The sequence below is a fragment of the Limanda limanda genome, chromosome 20 (assembly GCF_963576545.1).
Source record: "Limanda limanda chromosome 20, fLimLim1.1, whole genome shotgun sequence".
In the NCBI taxonomy this organism is placed as follows: Eukaryota; Metazoa; Chordata; class Actinopteri; order Pleuronectiformes; family Pleuronectidae; genus Limanda; species Limanda limanda.
In genome coordinates, this window is record NC_083655.1 from 17,905,908 (window position 1) to 17,916,746 (window position 10,839).

At 40.0% G+C, this 10,839-nt stretch overlaps 4 non-coding genes across 4 annotated transcripts; 1 reads left to right on the forward strand and 3 right to left on the reverse strand.

The window, feature by feature from the left end:
* Positions 1–3,743: 3,743 nt before the first annotated feature.
* Positions 3,744–3,826, forward strand: trnas-cga (transfer RNA serine (anticodon CGA)). Its single transcript has one exon. It is a non-coding gene; the product is annotated as a tRNA-Ser (tRNA).
* An 808-nt stretch (positions 3,827–4,634) lies between these two features.
* Positions 4,635–4,706, reverse strand: trnag-ucc (transfer RNA glycine (anticodon UCC)). The gene has a single exon. It is a non-coding gene; the product is annotated as a tRNA-Gly (tRNA).
* A 2,694-nt stretch (positions 4,707–7,400) lies between these two features.
* Positions 7,401–7,472, reverse strand: trnag-ucc (transfer RNA glycine (anticodon UCC)). The gene has a single exon. It is a non-coding gene; the product is annotated as a tRNA-Gly (tRNA).
* A 1,522-nt stretch (positions 7,473–8,994) lies between these two features.
* On the reverse strand, positions 8,995–9,066 carry trnag-ucc (transfer RNA glycine (anticodon UCC)). Its single transcript has one exon. It is a non-coding gene; the product is annotated as a tRNA-Gly (tRNA).
* Positions 9,067–10,839: the final 1,773 nt, after the last annotated feature.

Here is a 10,839-nt window from a genome sequence, read left to right on the forward strand (position 1 = left end):
ACATACAATCTTCTACATGGTGGCACGCAGAGTGGAAAAATCAGTTGAAACCACAAACGGAGCCGTTAAAAGAGGTTGTGTGTCAGCGCAGCTCATGTGTCTTTGTATGTGACACAGAAAAATCCTCTGGTGACCAGAGTTTGTTGTCTTTTTATTTGACTGTTTGTATGCTGTTTTATTGTGTTGCAAGAAGTTTTAAGGCCATTGAAACTCTGTTTGAAGGCGCTGCCTCCCCCCAACACACACGGGTGTAAAGTCAAATTTTGAACACAAAGGCCATGTCAGGGCAACACCAACGTTGTTTCATTTAAATACAAGCAGCATTTCTGTGGTAAGGCTTCGACATTTTAGGCTGTTCCCTTCCCCTACTATTCCTATTCATCAATCAGTGCGAGCTTGGCAAGACTACCAGCGTATTCTCCTTGGCTGTGATCTTGAATTTGATTTCATTTTCATACATTGCAGATGTTTAACTCACATTTCTTTTCGTGCGCCATGGAGGTAGGAACACACGCGGTTTATTAGGAACAACTTGAGTTCTGCTTCGTTGAAAATTACCAGTCCGCCAACCTGTCCTCCAGGGATGTAGCCGCGCAACGCCCCTTGACTTCCCCACCGGGCATCCATCCATGCCCAGAGGCCCCAAGCCAGGAGAGCTAGGCAGAGCCAAGGAGTGTGGGGAAAGTCACCTCATAGAATATGTGTCATGTCCTTCTCCCTTATTCATGCGAGTCCCAGCCTGTCGGAGGGTAACACAAACAGGCGAACAGCAGGGGGCCACTGGCGCGAAGACAAACAAAAGGGGTTGTGTATTCGCTACAAAGCTGCACAGGCACAAAAATGCACAAAAATATACCATAATTCCAAGGCATGCATATGATTTTATAACCAAGGTTGTCTCTGAAAAACTCTCTGCGCAAAATGCACACAAGAGAAAATCATCCTCCAAACAAACGTAATTGTCACAGTCAACATTGCAAACCAATTTGGTGAGAGGAAATAAACATTGTGAGTGAGGTAAGCACATAACCACTGACAATGTACACATGAAGGTTGGTTTTTTGAGAGAAGCCATGAGCAGGAAAATTAGCCAAATAAATTCACTCATACTCACAAACACACCCACACAAGCCAAGTCATCTACTTCATCCCAAGGTGCAGCTTCGGGTTTCGTGGAAGGAAAAGTGTCTTCATGGTTGAGCGTCACGTAAACGGCTGTTGAAATGTCAGTGGCTGAATGTGGTGCTGTCATGACGCAGCAGTGCCCCACTGGCCTCCTTCAGGACGGCACAGATACAGCTTTGTCGTCCTGGCAGAGGAGACCTGCAGGGAATCCATATTTGTATGTGATGATGGAGCAACTCAGGCTCAGTTAGAAACTGCGACCAGATCTGCTTCACATGGCTTCTTCAGTTGTTTAATTTTTGTCAGAATTTATTGGTTTAGTTACCGTTGAAATCTTTCACTTAAATAGTAAAAAGTAGAGCCATTATAGCGAATAACACCCATTAATGATTTTGCTTGGTTACAAAGAATCCATGGTTCGTTTAAGGTGAACTGATCAAAGAACAGTATAAAAATCTGTTAATCCTCAAAAGGTTTAAACATGGTTAATCGTGGTTGGCATGCATACAAACAAGCTTATGGTCAAACATGCCGCCACTTAAGCATGTGCTGATCCACACACACACACACACACACACACACACACACACACACACACACACACACACACACACATGCAGACAGGTCCGAGTTAGCACACTGTACTGACTCTGGTCAGTCTGAGGTCTGGAGCTGAGTTTTCACCTGCTGCCTCTGAACTCAGCACAAAGACCTTATTGTGACCAGTTAGACTCCACTGTTAATCATGGCTGAGATTATAAGACTTTGATACACACACACACACTCACACTTATACTCATGAGTGGGTTTCTTCCCCCCCTCTAACACGCTTTCACACCAGCATGAGCATATACAGTAGACACTTGCATGCTAGAAGTCATGTGGAGGCACTCACACACACACATATACTGTACAACACTGCCTCGGGACAATTCTCTCAATATGAGCAATATGAGCAGCTTGTACCAACCTCATTCAAAGTGTGACGGCTGCTCACTTGTCAAAATACACACACACACACTCACATACACAGACACACACTAAAAGCAAATCTTAGTGTTTTGAAAGAGGGTCAGAAAGTGAGCACCGGACAAATATCCTCACTCAGAGTGTTCTAGGTACAAACTTCCACTCATTGTGGACAGTCTAACCAAAACCTTAAACATGACCTTAACCGTGTCCAATTCATGCCTAATCCTAAATTTAACCTAACCACAATTAACGTCTTAAGTCTGACCTTAACCAGGAGCTCAGAAACAACATTTTGCCTCATGGGGAGCGGGCTACTGGTTTTGAAAATGTCAGTGTTGATGCTGGAAAAGGTGCAAAAACAAGTTCAAGCACACACACACACACACACACACACACACACACACACACACACACACACACACACACAAACAGCAGTGAAGGTTTAAAAAAAATCATAGTTAAAGCACTCTGTATAATGTATGCCAATATTTTAGTCATAGTTGCCTTAAAGACGTAATTGTGATTTTTTTCTGAATAACTTCAGAAATGTGTCATGAAGCTTTTTTCAAGAAAGGCCATAGATTGAGATGACCAGTAGGCTTATAGCACCACCTGCTGGAGAAAGCATGAGAGGCACTGGCCCCCATCACTGTGCTGTCACATCATCACATTACTGTAAAATACAAATGCTATAAAAAATACTTTGAAAATGTAATGTGACAAAAAAATAAAAAGATGGTGTGCTCAATCAATCAATCAATCAAGTTTATTTGTATAGCCCACATTCACAAATAACAATTCGTCTCATAGGGCTTTAACATTGTGTGACATCCTCTGTCCTTAACCCTCAGCAAGAGTAAGGAAAAACTACTAAAAACCCTTTTCACAGGTAAAAATATGTAGAAACCTCAGAGAGAGCCACATGTGAGGGATCCCTCTCTCAGGACGGACAGAAGTGCAATAAATGTCAGGTGTAAGAAAACATCATCAGGATTTTTAGCAGCATCGATGAGGGTGCTGAATAAGTTATATATCCAAAATGCCGGTATTATGTTAATTTCCTTTGTGAAACAGATTTACTGACTACACGACTCATACATTATTCTCTTGTAGGATTTATCCTTGCATGGAAGGATCATGTAACTTCATTACTCATGTTATTAAATACACAGTCATAGAAGTAAGGAAGCAGCAGTCAGCCCCCAGCAGTGTCCCTCAGTCCTCTCTCAGTATCATGTAGTGCAGTGTATTTGTAATAATGTAAGTATGTAAGTTATGAACTTTAAGAACTGAATCAGGAACAGTTACAAAATATTTCCTCTTGTTTGCACCTGGCAGTGAAACATTCAGTTTTTTTCTGATGGTATGATGGCATCCCTGTGATTCAAGGGATGTGTTACAGTCAGCAGTTTGTATCGTCATCTAATTCCATGCACAGTCTGTGTTGTGCACTTTGTGTACATGATGCAGTGAGGAAACTCTCCATGTCTGTCCACTCCTTATATAAAAGACTAATAGACAGAAGCCTAAGGAACTCTGTGAAGCTTGTATTAATATTACGTGATCATTTGTTAGAACTATCCATTGATACAGAATGTTTACAAAGTTTTCATTAGACTTGTAAATAAATTTACACTTTAAATCCGGTTGTTGTGGCCAAGTGGTTAAGGCGATGGACTCGAAATCCATTGGGGTCACCCCCGCACAGGTTCAAATCCTGTCAACAACGATACATTGAAGCCTAAAGTAGATAGTCATATGGTTTCTACACAATAATACTTTCACAATAGCCACAAACTTGACAGTTCCATTTCAGGCTTTCCTCTTCCTTGACACAACAGCAACACTGTGTTGGAATGTCTCCCAGAAGACTCTATACAGCGTCTACTTCATTGCTCAGAAGCCCCAGTTCCAAAGTCGCCTGTTGTTTTAAAAGACCTACGAGCCAGATAACACGTAGCCATTTTAGTGTGTTGGTCTCCAAGTTCCAAAAATAAATTTAATGAAATTTAAAAAATTCATAAAAACAGAAAAGTTTTCATTCTTCCGGACTGTAACTAGTCTTAATAATAATAATAAACTTTATTTACCTACATGCAAGAAATGCAGCTCTAAGTGCTTTACATACAATATAGAAATTTGTTTAAACATGCGACAAAGTCATTCAAAATAAGTAGAAGACACATTTTAAGAAGACATAAGAACATGTTCAAAATACATTTAAAAGAAAAGAACAGAAAAATAAATTTAATGAAATTTTAAAAATGCATAAAAACAGAAAAGTTTTATGTAGGAGAGGAGGACTCTCTGAGTTTCTTCCGGATGATGTTGCAGCTCTGATTGACTTCCTGCAGATAATCTCAGTGTTCCGGACAGGACATTGTTAACTGGAGAGCCAGCTAAATCCGTCTCAACCCATTCAGAGCCTTGTGAATTTATGTGACTGGACGTTTTGGGGGTTTATGAGAGACCCACTGAACAGAATTGGGATTGAATAATGGAAGTCAAGTGTTTGGGCAAATTTATAAATATAATTCTGCGATGGCTGGGAATCGAACCCAGGTCAACTGCTTGGAAGGCAGCTATGCTCACCACTATACCACAATCGCCACATCTGCATAGAAAAATGCCTCACAATTAAAAACAGGAGATAGGAAGAGACCCAGGCACAGCTCACTGGGCCTTGTTTATGTAAAACACCCATTGTCTCTACAAGTTCATGTTTTATTTTTAGAGCTAGCTCACTGTATTACATTTAAAATGCCCTTTTTTCTGCAGCAGATGCTGCTCTTACTGTTACATCACATTACCAGAGGCTGAATATGAATGGTGGGGAATGACATACTTGTGAGAGGTTTTCCTGTGTGACTGTACTGGGATGGTGGAATGATCGCATTGCTTGGTGATCAGCCTCCCTCACTGGACAAAATAAACATCAGTTCATATTATATTTGGATTTGAGGAGTGTATTGTTAGTTTATTTTTGAGGGCGAACCAAATAAAAACATGAAATCGTTTTTTAAAGATGCGCTGAGGTGTAATAACCTGAGCTCATCTGATAAGAATAATCTCCACCAACATGTATCTTCTTTGAAATGTGCTTTTTGATGCATCTCCTGCATTGGTCATTAAGACATGAGCGTTTTCACTAAGTAAATAAGTCACAGGTTGTCAGACTGATTGGTTTGTCAGGCATCATTTTATTCTGAAAATCCAGTATCTGTTGGACCAACAACAGGGTCATGTCTGATGAAGTCTCAGTTCTGTGCTTGGGACGGCTGACCTCAGGGGTGGACTGGCCATCTGGCATACCGGGCATAATCCCGGTGGGCCGTTGACCCAATGTGGGCCGGTCTGGTCCGCTATGTTGTTGTTTTGTTTTTTTTCTCTTCTTCCTCTCTAAATTCCCTCCAATTGGGCCGGCCAATTGGCTACAGAGGGCTAGCAGTGTGTTGCCAGCATCGACACATATTATTGGTCTATTGTTTGTCATTGTCAATCAATCATGGGCTGACAGGCTCAGAGAGCCCTGACAGTGCTGTCAATCACAACACAAACCAGGGTGGGGCGGGACCTCATTGCATTGGCGGTGGGAGTCGCGGGACGGTCTGCTGCTGAAACAGAAACTTAAAATGGATAATAAGAGTAAAAAACGCATCGGGGAAAAAAAGCAGAAGTCTCTGGAGGTGGAGGCTGCTAAATGTGCCAAACTGACGGACCTATGTGGTGCCGGGTTCACCAGCCCAGCAGCAGCAGGTGCGCCGGGAGACGAGCGAGGAGGACTCGACAATGATGAGCGAGTGGAGGCAGACATGTGAGCGCGCATTTTCAATTTTCAATACATTCTCCAAACTGGCTCGTTACTTGAGCAGCGGAGGTTGGCGTCGCACGCCTCTACCGACGGCGCACCTCTCTCTCTCTCTCTCTCTCTCACTCGCTGCCCCCTCCCTCCTGAGATGTGCAGGTCCCGGTGGCGTGTTTGCCGTCGGGGGGGGGGGCAGCGCGAGAGGTTGGTCTATCCCTCCGCAGGTTCACCTTCAGAAATCTTGTTACGACTTTTACTTCCTCTAGAATAGGATAAGAGATAGTGTCTTATTTTGTGTGCCTATAGTATAGTGGTTATACTGTGGTTTATTAATGTTCTTGGGCAGACACAAGAGGCACTTGTTTATAGTTAAATAGAAGTTCAGATGCACTGGTCCATTACTATTTGAACCTCAGCATCTAGGGTTCAAAATTGGTAAAATTATACATTATATGCATATTGTTGTTGTAATTTTTCAGTCAGTTGAGATAAATCTTGAGGAGAAACATTTTGGGTTGTTTTGTGTCTGTATAGACCTACTATAAAAATCAATTTGCATTTTTAATTTTAGTTCTTGTGCTTTTGATACTTAAGTACATTTCAACACCAGATACTTTTGATACTTAAGTACTTTTAATATGAGCTACTTTAAATTGACGTAACTTATGTCTTCTAAATGTCTTAATGGCAGATGTGCTCGGCTAATTATGTGGGCCGGTCTGAGCCAAAAAATGCCCGGGCCGTTTTGTTCTCCCAGTCCAGCCCTGGCTGACCTGATGTGTTCACTGCTACTTCAGTGGACACTCATGAGGATGTTTGACTCCCTGATGTCAGTGGCCTCTTCCTGCAGAATTACATACCGTTTAATAATCCACACTGTAAAAAATTAAGGTGTTGACTTGGTCTCCAAATTCCACGGATCCCATGTTGGTCAATGTTAAAAAGGCCTGGCAATTTACAGTACTTAAAGGACCTGAAGCAAAAAATGTTGTGGTTACTGTGACTAGACAACCCTCTGTGAGAGGTTTTTATAGTAATAATAGTCTTTATTTACATGCATAGAGGAAATGTCGCTCAAAGAGCTTTACATACAATATAGACAATTTTTAAACATGCTAAAATGACATTGAAAATAAGAAGAGGACAGATTTTAAGGAGAAAATGAAATCAGATTCGAAAGAAAAGAAAAAGACATTAAATGAAATTTAAAAAATACATAAAAACCGAAAGATAGAAAATGATTTAAAAATATATATATGTATATAAATAAGTGCACCGGAATTGCAGAGGTTCTTCCGGATGATGTTACAGCTCTGATAGACTTTCTGCAGATGATCTCAGTGTTCCAGAGGGGAAGTGGTTAACTGCAGAGTCAGTGATGTAAGTCAGTTCTAACCCAAACAGAGCCTTGTGAATTTATGTGATAGAATGTTTTGGGGGTTTAATAGGGACCGACTGAACAGAAGTATGTGTTTTGGCATATCTATAAATATAAATCTGCGATGGCTGGGAATCGAACCCAGGTCAACTGCTTGGAAGGCAGCTATGCTCACCACTATACCACCATCGCCACATTTGTAAGAAAAATGCCTCACAATAAAAAACAGGAGAAGAGCAGCAAGCATAGAACACTGGGCCTTGTTTATGTAAAACATCCATTGTCTCTACAAGTTCATATTTTATTTTTAGAGCTAGATCACTGTAATACATTTAAAATGTCTTTTTTTTCTGCAGCAGATGTGGCTCTTAATATTACATCACATTACCAGAGGCTGAATATGAATGGTGAGATGACATACTTGTTAGAGGTTTTCCTGTGTGACTGTACTGGGGTGGTGGAATGATCACGGCCGAACCAGTCTCTCCACACCTGAGACAGCAGACATTGGTAGCATCAAGTTCTCTGTCTTGTTTCCACAAAGCGCTCTGATCCAATACTCTGAGTGTGAGGATGTGTGTGAAAACGATCTTACCATTTTAACAAGAACCATTGATCATCTGCAGTAGCAGGAGTGGAGTTGGTGATCTCACTGGACAAAATTTACATCAATTCATATTATATTTGGATTTGAGTAGTGTAGTGTTAGTTTATTTTTTAGGCAAACTAAATAAAAACATGAGGTCTTTTTTTAAAGATGCGCTGAGGTGTAACAACCTGAGCTCATCTGATAAGAATAATCTACACAAACATGTATCTTCTTTGAAATGTGCTTTTTGATGCCTCTTCTGCATTGGTCATTAAGACATGAGCGTTTTCACTGAGTAAATAAGTCACAGGTTGTCAGACCGACTGGTATGTTGCTGTCAGCATAATTTTATTCTGAAAATCCAGTATCTATTGGACCAACAACAGGGTCATGTCTGATGAAGTCTCAGTTCTGTGCTTAGGACGGCTGACCTGATTCACTGCTACTTCAGTGGACACTCATGAGGATGTCTGACTCCCTGATGGCAGTGGCCTCTTCCTGCAAAAGTATATACCTTGTAATAATCCACAAAAATGAACATGTCAATCAGTTCAAGGTGTTGACTTGGTCTCCAAGTTCCTCAGATCCCAAGTTGGTCAATGTTGAAAAGGCCTCACAATTTACAGAACTTAGAGGACCTGAAGTAAAAATGTTGGCGTTACTGTAACTAGACAACACTCTGTGAGAGGTCTTTATAATAATAATAAACTTTATTTACATAAATACAAGAAATGGTGCTCAAAGTGCTTTACATACAATAAAGATTTTGTAATAAAATGCTAAAATGTAGCTCACAATGAGAAGAGGACATTTGAACATTTGAACATGTTAAAATTACATATAAAATATAAAAAGAAAAATAAATTAAATCATATTAAAAAAATGCATAAAAACAGAAAAGAAAGATAATGATTAAAAATATATGTATATAGCGCAGGAGTGTCTGATAGACTTTCTACAGATTAACTAGTGTTCCAGAGGGGAAGTAGTTAACTGCAGAATCAGCGATGTAAGTCAGTTCAAACCCATTCATAACCATGTGGATTTATATGACAGGACGATTTGGGGGTTTATGAGCAGCAATGAACAGAAGGAGGTGTTTTGGCATATCTATAAACATAAATCTGCGATGGCTGGGAATCGAACCCAGGTCAACTGCTTGGAAGACAGCTATGCTCACCACTATACCACCATCGCCACATCTTTGTGCAAAATCGCTCAAAATGAAAACAGCAGAAGAGAAGAAAACAAGAAAAGAGAAGCGAAGAGAAGAGAAGAGAAGAGAAGAGAAGAGAAGAGAAGAGAAGAGAAGAAAGCATGTAACACTTAGCCCTGTTTTTTCTAAAACACCCATTGTCTCTACAAGTTCGTTTTTAATTTTTAGATCTAGCTCACTGTATTTAATTTAAAATTCCTTTTTTCTCCAGCAGATGAGGCTCTTACTGTTACATCACATTCCCAGAGGCTGAATATGCATGGTGAGGAATGACATACTGTACTGGGATGGTGGAATGATTATTCTACTTGTGAACCCACATGTGTAAAGAAAATTCCATGTTAAAGAGGAAAACCAGCATGATGACCATAACACTATACTATCTCTGTGTTCACTTTTCAACAATTCACATCCTGCAGAGCAAAACTGTTTCCTACCACGTGGAAGTGCATTAAGGAAACACATGAAACGAACAATCTGCCTGCTGCAACAATCATTTAAAAAACAAATTGTACAGTGTGAGATTATGTGCAGTGAAACAGATTGCACATTTGCCATGAATTGCACAGGCAGAAATTATTATTGCAGTTAAAAAGGGAAAATTTAGTAAATTTTAACAATACGTGTGTGTGTGTGTGTGTGTGTGTGTGTGTGTGTGTGTGTGTGTGTGTGTGTGTGTGTGTGTGTGTGTGCATGCAGTCTTTGGAAACATTGGATTGGTGTTCATGTTCAGTTGTCCTCTGTGACAATATTTGAATTAGCCAAAAGGTGGCTCCTTGTCTATCTATGGCCATTTAAGCTGATTAATATTACCACTATTACAACTTTTAACAAATTTTGCATGCATACATTATATATTTGATTTCATATAAAATACCTAACCTACTGCTTGATATGTGAAACACTGGGTTAATCTGCAGAAGATGACTTTGTGCTCTTCTGTTCAGGTACTGTATCAATACATTGCAAAACGTACTGCAACCATTGTTCAGTACTAATACAGCATTTTTTTGTTGATAACCAGCTGTCAGATAGAGGATTTATTGCAGTGTACATTTGTACTGACCAGAGTGAAAAAGACAGCTTAAGTAAAGTCATTAATCAAAGATACAAGGACTAGATTGGAATAAAATATAGAGGTAATGTACTTTAATGTAAATGAAAAGTTAAATTACAGCTCCAGTGAGCGTCAGGTCCTGTGATTTGAATTATAATTGAATTCATAAAATCGATTATGTATACATATTCATTTATCCTACTAAAGAATTTGATGTAAACCACAATAAATTCCAGCTCTTTTCTTGGACGTCACACTGAGCTTGTTTCTTTCCATGGGAATGTTTTACTCATCGATTTAAACTGGGATTTAATGCTCGCTCGCTCACTCAGTTGAATGATCTTCTTTAATCAAACGCCTTCTTCGGGTGTATTATTAGCATTGTAGGTTATACATTGTTATATTTCTCAGACTCTGGGCTTCATATTGAGACTAGTACAGTTGCAGCAGGGCAACATGGGCCAGTTACAGAGGTCCCAGAGATTCCAGGTTCACTACAGGTCGAAGGGTTTGATGAATTTGATCAAGTAAAAAAGTTTTTGGGAAAAATTGAGGTTTCCCCCCTAAGTGACGTCTTGCAGGGTCTAAAATTAAATGTCAAGCTCAAATTGATTGTTTGAGTTTATAGTCTACTCACATGGGACACGTTCTACAGAGTTTTACACACAGCTTTGTGTGCTGTACTTGGTGGCAGTAG